The sequence below is a fragment of the Geotrypetes seraphini genome, chromosome 7 (assembly GCF_902459505.1).
Source record: "Geotrypetes seraphini chromosome 7, aGeoSer1.1, whole genome shotgun sequence".
Taxonomy (NCBI): Eukaryota; Metazoa; Chordata; class Amphibia; order Gymnophiona; family Dermophiidae; genus Geotrypetes; species Geotrypetes seraphini.
The window spans coordinates 106,312,743-106,329,790 of record NC_047090.1 but is presented as its reverse complement, the minus strand read 5'-3'; the positions used below and the strand labels follow the sequence as shown (position 1 = coordinate 106,329,790).

Sequence of the window (17,048 nt, the reverse complement as noted above, 5' to 3'; positions counted from 1 at the left end):
TCCAGGACCCAAAGTAACATGGATTTACTAGAGGCAGGTCTTGTTGGACAAATCTGATCAATTTTTTTGACTGGGTGACCAGAAACTTGGATAGAGGGAATGTGTTAGATGTGGTGTACTTAGATTTTAACAAGCCTTTGACAGTGTTCCACATAGACATCTAATAAATAAGCTGAGTGCCCTTGGTATAGGCCCAAATGTGACGGACTGGGTCAGGAACTGGTTGAGTGGAATTTGACAGGGTGGTGGTCAAGATCATTCTGAGGAAAGGGATGTTACTAGTGGTGTGCCTCAAGGTTTGGTTCTTGGGCCTGTTCCTTTTAACATTTTTTGTATGCGATATTGGTGAAGGGCTGTGGGTAAAATTTGCTTCTTTGCAGATGTTACCAAAATCTTCAATAGAATATACACCCCTGATGGTGTGAATAACATGAGGAAGATTCCTCATTTTTAGAGGGTGCGATATATGGATACACTCCCTACAGAGCATCAGTCTTAGAAATTAAATACTGCAAAATAATCCTCAGCAATTGGTCCTGATCTCCATTTCTGATCTACTTTGTGCGTATCCTGGTGGGGGAAGCGAGGTATGTGCTGGCATCAGCTCCTTCCTCTCATGGCTAGCCTGCATGCTAAACCACGTTGGCCGGATCTCCTGTTGGTCCATCTTGGCTTATAGACCATATCATAAGAACATAAGAACATAAGAAGTTTGAAGAATGGTCTGAAATTTGGTAGCTAAGATTAGATGTTAAGAAATGTAAGGTCATGCATTTGGGCTAAAAACCTGAGGGACTGGTACAATTTAGGGCACGGGTGGGCAACGAGGGCCGCAATCCAGTCAGGTTTTCAGGATTTCCCCAATGAATATGCATGAGATCTATTTGCATGCACTGCCTCCATTGGAGAAATCCTAAAAACCCAATTTGATTGCAGCCCTTGTTGTCCACCCCAGGTTTAGGGGGTGAAGAACTTTTGTGCATGAAATAAGAGCGGGCCTTGGGTGTGATAGTATGTGATGATCTTAAAGTGGCCATATATATTGAAAGGCGACAGTGAAAGCTAGAAAGATGTTAGGGTGCATAGGCAGAGGTAGGGCCAGTAGGGGAAAGGAGGTATTAATGCTACTGTATAAGACTCTGGTGAGACCTCATTTAGAATATTGTGTGCAGTTCTGGAGACCGCACCTTCAAAAAAGATATAAACAGGATGGAGTCAGTTCAGAGGAAGGCTACTAAAATGGTTGGTGGTCTTCTTCATAAGGCATATAGAGACAGACTTAAAGGTCTTAATATGTATACTTTGGAGGAAAGGCAGGAGAGGGGAGATGTTTAAGTACCCATGTGGCATACATGCACATGAGATGAGTCTCTTTCATTTGAAAGGAAGCTCTGGAATGAGAGGGCATGGGATGAAGTTATGAGGTGATAGACTCAGGAGCAATCTAAGGAAATACTTTTTTATGGAAAGGGTGGTAGATGCATGGAATAGTATCCCGGTAGAGATGGTGGAGACAGAGACTGTGTTTGAATTCAAGAAAGCATGGGACAGGTACGTAGGATCTCTTAGAGGAGAGTAAGAGATAGTGGATGCTGTGGATGGGCAGACTGGATAGGTCATTTGGCCTTTTATCTGCCATCATTTTTCTATGTTTCTAGGCAGAATGTGTAAGTTACCCCCTCTCTGCTTTTGTTTAGGGTTGTACTGCTGCTCTGAGGCCATTACCTATACCTCTATGTCCCTATGCCTTTTTTGGTGTGCTAGAATTTTACCTGCCTCATTACTTCAGCTCCTGCTCAGGTTCAGAGGGAGCTGGATACACTGGCTAAGGTTGCCAGCTGCTCAAATTTAATAGGTATACTAAAGTCATTTAAGGACAGGTCATCTCTCTGCTTTTTTTATGGGCAACCAATTAATTGTCAATAAAAAACTCAAACTAAGAAAGTTATAAAAACAGTTTATAAACTTCTCATGTTCTTCATGAACTGACATATCTATTATTAGATGATATCTTTAGGTCTGCGATTCAAACCGTCATCTTTTCAACTAAGGATTATTTTAATGTGCTTTTATTATGGGCTTTTGAAGTTTGAAGGATGTTAATCTTCATTAAACTGTGGGATCCAGGTTCATAACTGGTCACTTGAGGTATGAGCATATTCCACCTAGTTTACAGTCATTATACTGCTTAGCATTTAGATGGTGGTATTAATTTAGACTTGCTTTATTAATGTTTAATGCCTTGAAGGGGATTGCTAGTAGGGCTGTATCAAATATTTGTATTCGATTTGATTCGGCCCTGAATAGTGCCCCAAATGTATTATTCTTATTTGGGTGAATAGTGATTTAAATACAAATAATTCAGGTCCCTACTATACTAAATCCAGCTGAAATAATTCTGATTTCACATTGCTTCTTTTATTATTTATTTATTTTCTATATTTCAATTCTGTACATTCAAAGTTGTAGGCGGATTACAACAGACATACTGTATATACTCATAAGCAGTGCCTCCGCTGGGTCAGACCAGAGGTCCATCATGCCCAGAAGTCCGCACACGCGGAGGCCCATCAGGTCCAGGACCTGTGTAGTAGTCCTCTATCCGTACTCTTTTATCCCCTTTTCTTCAGAAAGTTGCCCAATCCCTTCTTGAACCCCAATACTGTACTAGAAACGCCTTCACCGGATCAGACTTTAGGTCCATCTATTCCGGTGACCCGCACACGCGGAGGCCAAGCCAGGTGCTCCCCCAAAAAAGAAGGGAAAAAAGCTTGACTCAAATATAAACCAAACTCACAGCAGTCTCACTAGGTTAAGAATATAAGATGATCCATCTAGCCCAGTATCCCTTCTTCATGGAGGATAATCCAGGCCAATCCTGGCGATTCCGGAACTTCCTCTCCGACGTCAGAATTGACATTGGGGGGGGGGGAGGGGAGGCTTATGCAGTCGTTGCACACACCTGGCCTGTTGCAGCGGCGGTGCCTTGAAAAAATTGGCATCAGCGACTTGGGGGTGGGGGAGTGGTCGCTTAAAATAACCTGGCACCATTAATCTTTATCAGGTTAGTTTCAGACTCCAGCTCTGAAAGATAAACTTCACTGGCTAACTCTATCCTCTTTAACGTTTATTGGTAGCCATTGGCACACCTCCCTTCCCTCCCATATTTAAAGGTATATCTTGCTGGATAGGAGAAGAAAAAGTATCTATTCCTTAACTCACGTTCCGAATTTTAACGGGACTTCTAATTCCTTATATGAACAGCATAAATACTAAGTATCTCGAGCAGAAATGTTACTGCTGGAACATATATGGCAAACGTGATTTCCTAAATCTCTCCGACTGCCTCTATTCCTTGTAGGTCTATATCTGTCTATATAATCCCTTTTATTTTTAAGACATCACAAGCCCACACAGCCAACTTTTCCTAGGATCAAAGGAACTCTCTTTTCATGGTGGCTTAGAAAGAAAGAAAGGCGGGTAGGGAGAGAGAAAGAAAGGATGCACAGTCTGAAGGAAGTACAACCAGAGAATCATGAAATCACCAGACAACAAAGGTAGGAAAAATGATTTTATTTTCAATTTAGTGATCAAAATGTCAGTTTTGAGAATTTATATCTGCTGTCTATATTTTGCACTCTATTTAACGGGGTCCAGGGAGGATCCGGTGGTGGTGGGAGGGTGTTCCTTTCCCGTTTTGAGGAAAGAAATAAATGGTCACGAGGCTTTCAGTAGCCTAGCACTCTTTGATTCAGCCAGCTTAGCTGAACAGAAACCCCCCCCCCCCACACACACACAAGAAAACAGTTTAAACTTAATTTTTGCCTTGCAGTTGCAGCATTTATTGCTCAGTCCGACTCCATGAGTTCTAGCCCCATTTCAGCATTCCACTCACTGGGCTCCTGCTGCAGCTACCGGTAATTTCCTATGAGAACTCTTGCATTTCCACATCAGGAGGGAAGGTGTGCTGGTGAACTCCCCCATACCCGAAACCTCCCTTGATTTTTCACCCAACCTCCTTTGGCCACCAGATGTCAGGAGTTTCAGCAATTCCCTTGTGTGTGGCTCTGCATAGCTTCTCTCCTTTTATATCCCTTCCCCCAATCTTTTCCTATTGAGGCTCACGTTACTGGCAGGCTTCCTAAGACAAGGAATATAAGCTGTTTTATCTCCTAACATAGGAACTGGCTTGAGCACTGGGAATGTTCCATCATGTCTGCCACATTATATAGCCTGCAGCGGCAATATCACACCCACCTCCAACACAGTGCTTGGTCTCAAACTGGGCCTACTGTTGCATGTTTCTCTGGCAGCACCATAATCAGCTTTTCTCCTGTAAACAGATGATCTTCTTTTTGTTTTTCTTAAGTCAACATGGACCTTACTTCTGTGGTCACAACTGTTGCTGTGTACTGTATAGCCTTAGTGTTCAAACCTAATCCTCAAGAGCAATCAATGGGTCAGGTTTTCAGGCTATCCCTAATTGAAATGCATGAGAGAGCTTTGCATACAATGGAGGTAGGAGTCATGCAGATCTCTCTCATGCAGTTGGTGGCTCTTAAGTACTGGGAATGAAGAACAAGGCTATAGATAGACCATAACATCAGGAACACTCTCTGAGGGGAAGATTCTTAAAACTGTAACGTGGTCACTAAACTGGTTCCAGCCAGTTTAACATTCAGGTATTTTAGTGGCAGATTATAAAAACATGATCTTTTCCAAGCTTCCTAGCAGTCTCAGATTCTGCCTTGCAAAATGAGGTCTTTAATATTTAAATGAGCACATCGAGCAATCCTCTATTATTGCTCAGTGATTCCCTAACCTTGCTGAACCTTGCTGTCCTACATTTATGAGCAAAATTTTCTGGCAGGTCTGCGCTGTTGTAGCCTTACTTTCTGGTCAGTGCCTGAGCGCTGGCATTGACTGGAAAGTCAATGGCTCAGGCATTGACTGGAAAGTAAGGCTTGACAGCTCAGACCTGCCAGAAACTTTTTGCCATCACCAAGCTACCTCCACCTCCAGTAGCAGGAGTGTTGCCCATTACTTTACGCTGCCAATCAGCACCCCCTGACAACTTCCCCCCCTCCCCCGGCAGCAGGAGGGATTCCCACTCCTTCTCATCGCCAAGCAACATCCCCCCAGGAGAGGGATGCCCACTCCCGCTGCCAAGCAACAGCCCCTCGACACCTCCCTGGCAGCGAGAGGGATGCCCATTCCTTCCTGTCGCCAAGCAACACCCCCCCCCGGCAGCAAGAGGGATGCTCACTCCCTCCTGTCGCCAAGCAACAAGTAATAGGTACTAGGAGATCTACTATTTTTTTGGTTATAGCACCCCAGATCTGGAACAACTTACCAAATTATTTACATAGTGAATCCTCACTAGAAAATCTAAAAACTCTTTAAAAAGTTACTTGTATAGGGACACATTTGAGACATAGATAGCATAATTCTTCTATCATTAATGCATATGCTCTAATACTTAATTTTAATCAGACTTTATGTATAGGTCGTAATCTCCTTTACCTTTTCTCCAGGTTTAGCCATGTTTTCAAGATTAATTTTTACTACCTTCAAGTTGTTTTTTCCCTAAATGTATCTCTATTTTCTTTAAAGATTGTAGTTCACCCTCCTTTCCTTTTGTACTGGTAATTATTTGTATGTACAGTGGTACCTCGGTTTACGAGTGCACCAGTTTGCGAGTGTTTTGCAAGACGAGCAAAACATTCGCAAACTTGGTGCCTCGTAAACCGAGCTTGCCTCGCTGTACGAGCACCCCCCACCTGCGATCCGGCATCCCCCCACCGCTCGCATTGCCTCCCCTCCACCGTGATCCTACTTCCCCCCCCCCCCGAGCAGTCAATGACACCCTTTACCTGACTTGGCACCAGTGCCGGTGCCTGAAGATCCTCCCTCTTCTGGCGCGGCCTGGGCTGGGCGGTGCGTTGGAGATCCTCCTTCTTCTGGGCTGGGCTGGGCTGGACTTGCTTTGAGCATTTGCGCATGCTCAAAGCCTTCTGGTCTCGCTCTCAATCTCGGAGAGAGCGAGACCAGAAGGCTTTGAGCATGCGCAAATGCTCAAAGCCAGTCCAGCCCAGCCCAGAAGAAGGAGGATCTCCAACGCACTGCCCAGCCGCGCCAGAAGAAGGAGGATCTTCGGGCACCGGCATTGGTGCCAAGTCGGGTAAAGGGTGTCATTGACTGCTCGGGAGGGGGAAAGTAGGATAGCGGTGGAGGAGGGGCAACGCGAGCGGGGTGGGATGCTGGTTCGCAGGGGGGGGAAGCTGGATCGCGGTGAGGGGTTTGGAACAGCGTCGGATTCCTCAAGGGGGGGGGAGAATGGAGCAGCGCTGGTAGCCTCGTGGAGGGGGGGGAGGAGGTGGAACCAATCAAAGCAGTTTCCCTTACTTCCTATGGGGAAACTTTCTTTGATATACGAGCAATTTGGTTTACAAGCATGCTTCTGGAACGAATTATGCTCGTAAACCAAGGTTCCACTGTATACATTGTATGTTTATTTGTATAAAGTTGTTTTATTGTTTGTTTCCTAATTTTAAACTGTCATACGCATTGAAGTATTTGACATTGCGTGTACAACAAATTTTTAATAAACTTGAACTTGAAACAACCCCCTGCCCACCCCTTTCTGTCGTTAAGCATCACACCCCCCACTCCGACAGCATGAGTGATGCCCACCCCCTCCTGCCACTAAGCATCACCCCCCTCCTCCCGACAGCGTGTGTGATGCCCACCCCCTCCCGCCGCCAAGTAACAGCCCCACGACATCTCCCCGGCAGCCGGAGGGATGCCCACTCCTGCCACCAAACAACATCCGACACCCCCATCAGTGGGAGGGATGCCCACTCCCTCCTGCCGCCCCCCTCCCAATAGCAGAAATGATGTACATTCTCTCCTGCCACTAAGCAACTACCATTCTCCCCCCTTCCCACAGTGGGAGGGAGGCCCTCTCCCATTGCCAAGCAATACCTCTCCGGCAGCAGCAGGGATGCCCACTCCCTCCTGCCGCCAAGCAACAACCCCCCTGACACTCCCCCCCCCCCAGCAGCAGGAGGGATGTCTACTCCCTCACTTCCAAGTAACATCCCCCAACACCCCTTCCTCCAGCAGCAGGAGTGATGCCCACTCTCTCCCGCCGCCACAAAGCAACAACCCCCGACACCCCCTCGGCAGTGGGATCGTTGCTCACTCACTCCCGCCACCAAGCAACAACTCACAATACCACCCCCCACACACACACACACCCGGCAGCGGAAGTTATGCACACTCCCTTCTGCTTCTAAACAACCCCTCCCCCAACACCTCCCCAGCAGTGGGAGGGAGGCCCTCTCTTGTTGCCAAGCAACATCTTTCCAGCAGCAGGAGGGATGCCCACTCCCACCACCAAGCAACAATCCCCCGGCAGCAGGAGAGATGCCCACTTACTCCTGCTAAGCAACACCCCCCCCCCCTGACACCTCCTGGTAGAGGGAGTGATGCCCATTCCTACCGCCAAGCAATAGTCCCAGTGACCCCCCCCTTACCTTGTTTACAAAGGCCAGCCTTACGGATGCCTACTCACTCTGGCTAGCAGGCCTGCCTCTTCAAAATGGCGGGTCTTCCCCTCCCCGGTACATCCTGGGATGCACTGGAGAGGTGTCTAAGGCTCTGATTGGCCCAGGTTGCTTAAGGCTCTCCTATGGCAGAGGCCTTAGGCGTCTGGGCAATCAGAGCCTTAGGCCCCTGCCCGGATTTGCTGGGGGGGTCAAGGGCTGTTTCTTGGCATTGGGAAGGAATGGGCATCCTTTTTGCTGCCGGGTGGGGGGGGTTCCTTGACGGCGGCCGTTGAAGGGAGTGGGCATCCCTCCTGCAGATCTTCCATTCGGGATCTTATCTTCTTTTTTTATTTGTGGGTTTATTCTCCACATGTTCCGATCACTATCACCAGCGATCGACACATGCAAATTTAGCAACCCTCTGCGACTCTCCACAAACATCATTTGCATGCGCTTTTTCAGAATGGGTTGCCTTTATGAAATCGTTATCGTAGCGGCCGCAATAGCGGCCCATCAGATTTTACCAGCAGCATTTGAAAATCTTCCCCTGAACGATTTAAAAGAATGGTAAAATAAGGTTGACTTTCCACAGGAGAAGCTGTCATAGGCTGGAAATAAAATTCAGTGGTAGCAGAAGCAACCATTTAAGACTGCACACTCCTGGAATAGTTGATAGGACTGCAAGAGTATATTTCATACCTATATGTATGTATGTATATTCATGTTTATGTGTAGAGGGGGACAGTTTTGGGGTGGTGGGGATGTTTAAGAAGTAATTCCCTAACTATTTTAATTTTTTTATTTATTGATTTTCATTTAAGTACATAATTGTGCTTAACAGGAAATATACAGAAATTACTACATCCAGTTAATTCCCTAACTAATATATTTCACTCTACATAAGTCTCTATGCTGTAGAAGCTGGATTTCCTTTATCCACAAAAGTAGTGTTGGAAAGAATTCCATTAGCTGTGTAGTGCATTATTTTCCAATTGTGGACTAGCTTCTCACGTTTCTGTCTAGTGAGAGCTGTTCAGTAGAAGACAAATGTTTCTATTCTCAGTAGGATGTCCTAATGTGTACCACTAGATGGCATGTGGAGTCTATTTATACCACTGAACTCATCATACATAGCAGATGAGTAGGGTTCCACCACAGGCAGTGTAAGAAAGAGTGGGCATATACAGTGAAACAAAAATGCAGATGATGCTTTTTGAGTTACCAGGAATTATATATATATATATATATTTTTTCCACCCTTTGGTTTCAAGGAAAGCTTACTTCATAAGCAGTTAGTTCAGCTTGATTAAGATGGATGCACCAGTAAAAACGATGCAAACGCCTAAGAAAAATAAAGGAAAGGTGTGCAAGTCAGTTTTGAAGTGTCCTGTAAAAAGTTTTGCACAAATTAAAATGTCCTATGAAATGAGATGAGAGAATCCAACAGTGCTGCTGGAGAAGAAGGTGTAGTGTGCAGATAAAAACTGCACCCTGTATTCATTCTTCAATATTTAAAAAAGTATGTAGAGCAATATATTAGTATTAATTAATGATTTCATTTCTTAAGTTCTTATTTTTTTTTCCATGAAAATTTTTGAGTTTTCAGAAAAATACAAAAGAACCGTAACAGTAACAGAATATCAATGAAGTTCGCAGTACATCAATATAGAAATCGGTGCATAGCATAAAGTTACAATTTCTGATTGCATGCTTATAGTCAAAATAAAGGGAGCAGAGAGAATTGCTAAATATTAAGGTATCATCATTAAACATTACTTGGAAGCAATTACAAGTATGCCTGCAAAGGAGACCAATGTTTATTTTTTTAAATTGTATTTCTGAATTTTTTTGCAAGGATTGACTCATATTTATGGTGTAATAGAACTGATTGCCACCAGAGGTGTGAGGAAAGAGGGTAGGTTGACTTCCATTGAGAAAGAATGTTCTTAAGTGCTAGGGAGAGAAGAATGTCAAAACGTTTTCCATAATATTCCATTAGAGATACTCCTGGAGCATGGGATTTAAATATTATGGGAAGAGAGATATCGTATTGTATATCAAATATTTTTACTATAATAGCTCAAATTTCTTTCCAATATTGTTTACATGTGTAAAGTCATATATCATATGAAGTAGTGAGCCAACAGCCTGACCACAATTCCAATAAATTTCTCTTCATATTCTCTTTAAGCTGTCTTTATCAATGCTTTGCATCTAACTTGCCAGTGCCTCTTCATATTTTCTTCATTTGGATCCATTTTCCATTCTTTAAAGGATGTTTTTTTTGGCTCTAATAGCCTCTTTCACTTCACCTTTTAACCATGCCGGCTCTTGTTTCCTCTTCTTTCCACCTTTGCTGATACATGGAATACATCTGGTCTGGGCTTCTACGATGGTATTTTTAAATAACATTCACATCTGGTTTACAGTCCTAACCTTTGCAGTTGATCCTCTTAGCTTCTTTTTAACCATTTTCCTCATTTTATCATTGTTGCCCTTTCGAAAATTAAATGCCTCTACAACAAAAATTCAACACTAAACCAAACTCGCCACAAAAAATAAGTGAGATGGACTATCATAATGTGAAAGGGTTATTTATTCAGCTTTACTTTCATGGATGTGTAATCATCCGTCTTGTTTCATGTTATTAAAATTTGATGCCAACGGTTATAATATTAATTTCAAAGCAAATTACATATGTTAAAAGTCAGGGGTAACAAAAAACACATAAATTATACGTACAAGGACAACAAGGACAAATTCTGAGGACAGACATACAGAAACAAAAGGAAAAAGGGTAGAACTCCAATATTTAAGAGAAAAGCGACATTGAAGAGTAATTATAATAGATCGGGGAAAAAAGAAGAAAGCAGAATGTTTAAAATAAATAAGGACTGAAGAATTCCATCCATCATGAGATTCAGAAATGGAGCTTTTAAAGATTGACTTAATAATTAAGTTTCCATTGCAATAGGTAAGACATTCTAAACAAGAGGGTTATCTTCCAATGACTGCGAGCCATCTGCATAAGGAATCTACTCTGGATTTTTTTGCTGACCCTCCTGTATTTCACTGAGAACTCTACTGCCACCTGTAATTTTTCCCTTCTGCACATGAGTCTGATGGAGTGTTTCTGTTCTGTTCATACCTTTTTTGTACTATCTCATTCTTCTGAGCGTGGCGCTCCTGCTTCCAAGGCTACTATTTCCAGATGGATCCATAAGGCCATTTCGTTAGCCTACTTTCTTTGTGGTAAACAGTCTCTCCTATTTCTGTTAAGGCGCATTCTACCATGAGCATGGTCTCTTTGTGGGCCGAGGAGATTTGTTGAGCAGCTCCTTGGTCCACTCTGCTCATGTTTGCCTAATTTTACAGAGTGGAAGTGGCGGCAAAATAGGACTCTGCTTTTGGGTCCTCAGTCTTGAGGGTCGGTTCAGTCAGCCCACCCTAGCTTTTTGGGACTGCTTTTGTACGTCCCACTTGTCTAGAATGTCTCACCTATTGCACTGGAAAAAGAGATTTTCCTTACCTTGATAATATTTTTCCAGTAGATAGGCGAGACATTCTAGACTCCTGCCCTGTCCCTCCTGCACCTACGTACTGTCTCATTCTGCTTATGCTTCTTCAAGTTTGATTCTTGGATGCCAGTTAACCCTTTGGAGCCTTGAAAAATTCTGTATATATGTTCAAGATGCATGAAGGCGTACTTCCTGAGCTGCTTTGCTGATTTTATTGGTTGTTTGTTGTTCTAATGTTTCCTTTTTGAGCAGAACAGTTGATTCTTGGGAATGTTACTATTGATGACCCTACTTCACATACTATTAATGGAGCTCTTTGTGCTTGGGTACTAACTACAGGTGACAGTAGAGCTCTCAGTAAAGTACAGGAGGGTCAGAAAAAAAATTACATTACATTATTGACTTCTATTCCGCCCCTACCTTGCAGTTCTGGGCAGATTACAAAAGAGACATCTGGACATTTCCAGGAGAATTACAAAGAGATATCTGGATATTTTCGGGAGACTTACAATTTAGGGAATGGGATACAGCAAGGAAGATTACAAGAATTAAAAGAAGATTGGTGAATTACAATTTAGGATGAATTAAAATCTGGAATGGATTCCTTCTGCAGATGGCTCGCAGCCATTGGGAGATAACCCACTTGTCTAGAATGTCTCACCTTTCTACTGGAAAAGATTAACAAGGTAAAGGACATAATCTCTTTTTTGATGTTGTAACCATGAAACACGCATATCAGATGAGAAAGAATGTGAGTTTAAATGAAGTTTTGGAGAATATCTTACTTGTGTTTTTTATGCTGAAGATGCCTCTATAACATAACAAAGCAATTTCTAGACTGCATAACCATCAAGTTCTATGCGGTTAACAAATCAATAATAGTGAAGTGGATAAATGTAGATCATACACAAAACCAAAAGTACTCTACTCGATTAGCCAAGAGTAATGCCTTAAATGGAAAAAAAAAGCCTCAGGTTTGTTTAGGCTGGCAAACATGCTCAAGCCTCCTCCACCCACATCATTGGCTTCAAAAAAACTTCCATGTAGACTTTACAATTGCCGCTAAGCTTAATCTCTGCTTGGGACACAGATCGCTTTAAAAGCACTGCTGTAACAAATGTTGAAGCATAAACGTGGCATCTCTCAAAAGCCAACGTTTCACGGATAACTACCGCTTCTTCAGGGCGGTTAACAAAAGAATAATAATAAAACTACAAATGAATATTAGAACTCGAAAATTTCAGGTTAATTACATAAAAATTTGTAAAACAAATAAGTTTTTAATTGCTTCCTAAAATGTAAATAAGAAACAGAAGATAATAATAGATGTTTAAACTCCTTATCCCAGATGGCGGCTTGATAGGAAAGTGGGCTCTCAAAATATTTTTTAAATTTACAACCTGAAACGGCAGCAGCAGTGTGAATGCCTTGATGTTATAAGTTTGCTCATTCAAATTATGAACATATTTTCGCTAAAATTATTTCCAAATGGATTCTAAAGATTTTCACCCTCTAACATCTTGAGCTGATATGATTTGCTTCAAGACAGCTGCAGGAAGAAGAAGACAAAACTCATTCTAACCAGATTGTCCCTGGGAATCTATAGTGAACTTTGGGAAGCACGTTTTGCAGTCACTTCTGTAAAAGACATCCATTTGTACTGTGAAATTTTGTTTTAAATATTGGCTATACTGTAAATGAGTGTTGTAAAAAGTCTTCTGGCTCCTCTAGTCTGAGCTGGGTTGGCTGCTTTCGTCAAGCAGAATATATCTTGGATAAACACCGAAACATTCAGCGGTGATAGAGGAAATCTTATGACCAATGCATCTTTTCTTGCTGTAGTCTGATTTCTGTCAGTGGTGACAGGAAAAGCCTGCTGTACCGGGCCATGGTGCGCCCTCACCTGGAGTACTGTGTCCAGCACTGGTTGCCATACATCAAGAAGGACACGGTACTACTCGAAAGGGCCCAGAGAAGAGTGACTGAAATGGTTAAGGGGCTGGAGGAGTTGCCGTACAGTGAGAGATTGGAGAAACTGAGCCTTTTCTCCATTGAAAAGAGAAGACTGAGAGGGGACATGATCGAAACATTCAAAATACTGAAGGGAATAGACTTAGCAGATAAAGACAGATTGTTCACCCTCTCCAAGGTAGGGAGAATGGGAGGGCACTCTCTAAAATTGAAAGGGGATAGATTCCATACAAACGTAAGGAAGTTCTTCACCCAGAGAGTGGTAGAAAACTGGAACGCTGTTACAGAGGAAAACACCCTCCAGGGATTCAAGACAAAGTTAGACACGTTCCTGCTAAACTGGAACGTACGCAGGTGAGGCTGGACTCATTTAGAGCACTGGTCTTTGACCTGGGGGCCTCTGCGTGAACAGACTGCTGGGCACGATGGACCACTGGTCTGACCCAGCAGCAGCAATTCTTATGTTCTTATGTTCACCAAAGGAGTTAAAACATAAAATATTGCTATAATTTCCTGTGTGAAGTGTGTGGGGGGGGGGGGGGGTAAAATTTTCATCAGGTCGTTCTTTAATCTGTTCCTAATTATGATCATCTTCCTTCTCCTTTGGTCGGCAGAGCAGAGTCTGCCTTTTGGCCTGTTTCAATATTGTGGTTGCATGATTGAACCTGCCGTTGAGTCCCTCTTTTGCAATTTTCTTGTCTTGTTGCTGTGCCGCAATTGTATATATACAAAGCAAAACAAAGAAAAATCCAACGGGTTTGCAGTAAAAGACGAACACCAAAAACAAGGAAAAAACTGCAGAGTGAAATGTACAAGGTGCAGGAATCTTTATTGAAAGTCTATACAAAATTGTAATCCATAAGAATAGCTCTCATATACATGGAGTACGGACCCAACATGGTCCGTGTTTCAGAGAAACACTCCTTCCTCAGGGGTCCGGGATATCCAATGTATCACATATAGAGAGTCATGCGGAGAACAACGTTGTAATATAAAATAATCAAAATTTTTGGATCGGAGGCAAGAAATTCGCCCTCTGGGCTAACGCACAGAGTGAGTACTGCATGACTCTTTATATGTGATACATCGGACATCCCGGACCCCTGAGGAAGGAGTGTTGGGTCTGTACTCCATGTATATGAGAACCATTTTTATGGATTACAATTTTGTATAGACTTTCAATAAAGATTCTTGCATCTTGTACATTCCGCTCTGCAGTTTTTTTCCTTGTTTTTGCAATACCAATATTAGTTGCCATAGTGCCTCTGCCACTTTTGTATTTTTCTAGTTAAATTGTTGAAACAGGATCCAAACAGCAAAGCAAATTGTAAGACATGGCTGGCTGGGTAGGTACTATTAGGATAAGATTTTGTTTTCTCCCATGATAATAAATAGAAACAAAGCAAAACAAAAGAGAGGAAAATAAGGTAATACCCCACTCATTCCTGTCTCATGCCGCTGCTCCATTTGCAATTGCTGTTGAGACTTCCCATGGCAGTCTGGTGAGACTACTTCAGTAGGTCCTGGCAGCCATTTTGTGATTGGAACCAGGACTTACAGTCTAATTTTTGTACCTTAGGCAATGGAGGGTTAAATCACTTTTCCAAGATCACAAGGAGCAGCAGTTGGATTTGAATCCTAGCTTTCCTGGTTGTGAGCTCGGTATTATAACTACTAGGCCACTCCAATATTTATTTAGTTAGTTAGTTAGTTTTCTATCCTGTTTTACCCAAAGAGCTCAGAACGGGTTACAGGTTAAACATACATAATATATAGTTAACAGGTAACGATTTGCACTGGATTTGCCATAATTACAGTACAAATTTATACTCTTCCTTCAATCAGATGCTGAGATTGGTGAGGTGATGTGGCCATGGTGCCCTCATGGCAAAGGTGACATTGAATTGGTACATCTAAAGAACTTACCTAATTTAGGTTTCCAATACCAGGTGCAATTCTGTTTTGATAAATGCATGCCTGTGGGCTGACAGTTTCTTGTGCCTTTTATGAATTCTTCACTATCTTTCTTAATTATGTCATGGAATGAGCCTCAAATAGCAAAAACATCATATGTAATTTAAATGACTATTTCTTCATGGATCTCAGGAATAGTAACAACTGTCAATCCCTTCTTCACCACTTCAGGGCAGCAGCTTGGCATTCTGAAGGCAATGGACAGAATATTCAGCCCAGCATCTTGCATATCTTTTCTGGGAACGAAACTAGATTTCAAGGAGAGTTTCCAGGCTATTGCAGAAAAATTTGAGAAAACTTAAAAGTTTGGTGCAGATATCTGTCTCAGCAAAAAAAGATCATCTTTGGTACATGTAGTCACTGCTGAGTCTTATCTTTGCCAGACAGGTGATGACCATGGAGTGAATTTTCATATGCAGAATGTTTGTTTCAACAGCTGATGCATGCAAATCTCATTTCATTAACATATTAATAGTAATAATAATAGCTTTATTTATATCCCGTCATACCTTTTCAGTTCAAGACAGTATACAAGAGATGCTGTAAGGACAGCGAGGTCACATCAGTTAGATTTGGGAAGGTGTGGAATACAGTTGAATAGGATAGTAGGGTAGGAAGAAGAAGCGTGTAAGAAGAGGTAAGAGATGAGCGGAATTGAAGGATCAGATAAGAGATGGTCTGAGAATTGAAAAATATTTTTGGAATAATTTAATGGGAAATGAATGTGGCAGGAGGAACTTATCTCTAGATTGTATCTTATCTTATACTTGTATTTCTATACCACAACATGTAATTTACTTAAATCGTTGTAATGTAATTCTCTCGGTAATGTCCTGATCTCTTTTAACTGTAATCCGCTTAGAACCGCAAGGCACAGGCGGAATAGAAATCACAAATGTAACGTAACGTAATGTAATGTAAGTTACATTCTGATGCAGCAGGGAGCCTGTTTCAGGGTATATTTCCAGGGATCACGGTGTATGGAGGAATGGCTGGTAAGCTGGAACAAGGCAAGACCACTGGGAATGTTAACTTTTTTGGAGCTGTTTCTCGTCATGGTATCCATTTTCATTTGGAAGATTGACAGTGGCACAGGAGGGTAACATTCTGATCAGACAATCACATTGTAAGTGGAGGTCATAAACCATCAATCCACATGCTGCATTTTCATAGTCAACCTGTTAAGGAAGTTGGTCTTGCGTTATTTATTCTGTAATATCTATACTTGTGCAAGACACATTTCAGGGAAGAGTAATGCAATTGCCAATTCTCTCTCACTCCAAATGGGCAATTTTCAGGGAATTGGCTCCTCATGTAGACTCACAGGAGTCTGTTATCCCAGAGCACCTGTGATGCCTTGGAGCCCAAAATCATGAGAACTGCTACAACAGCCAATCGATCCTGCGACATGGAGAATCGTATGCAAGATATTTCACTAGGTTAAGGTCTTTTGTGATAGAGAAAGCTTGGCACCAGGGCCCATATCCAAACAGCTGATTGTATGGAGTACATCATTCATCCTAAAGATATGGGAGTTTCTTATGGCTCAGTAGTGGCTTCTATGTTATTCTTCTCTAAAGTTGTCTTTTGGTGAGATCCTACCAGAGAGTTCATGGTCAAAGTTATAATAGACTGGAGTTGGAGTGAGGGAGGTCTCCGTTCCATCGTACTGTATTTGTTATGTATCTCTGACCCCCTCCCCCCCCAAGGCCAGTGCCTCTCTTTCTACTCTGTAAACATGCAGGGTGGGGATGAGGGTTGTGGCTTAGTTGGGGTTGCCAGGTAGCTCAAGATGTCACAGCTACCTGTGTTAGACATAAAATGGAGTTCCCCCCTCCCCTTTTCCGTGGAAACAAACCCACCATTAATGTGGTGCTGTGACCCATCCCAACTGGGGACACCTGGGTGTGTGTGGCCATTAGGCATCGGGGATGAAGTGGTGCCTGTAGTAGGGTTTAAAGCTCCTCACATCTCCTGACAGTCTTTTGTGCTGCCAAGGCATAATGGTAGTGTTTTCTCTTTAGAATATTGGAGC

The 17,048-nt window shown here is 42.6% G+C and overlaps 1 protein-coding gene across 3 annotated transcripts in view; it reads left to right on the top strand.

Annotated features, from left to right (window-relative positions):
* The window catches only part of DCAF5 (DDB1 and CUL4 associated factor 5), a 191,327-nt gene that overhangs the window by 74,377 nt on the left and 99,902 nt on the right, over positions 1-17,048 (top strand). The window lies entirely within an intron of this gene.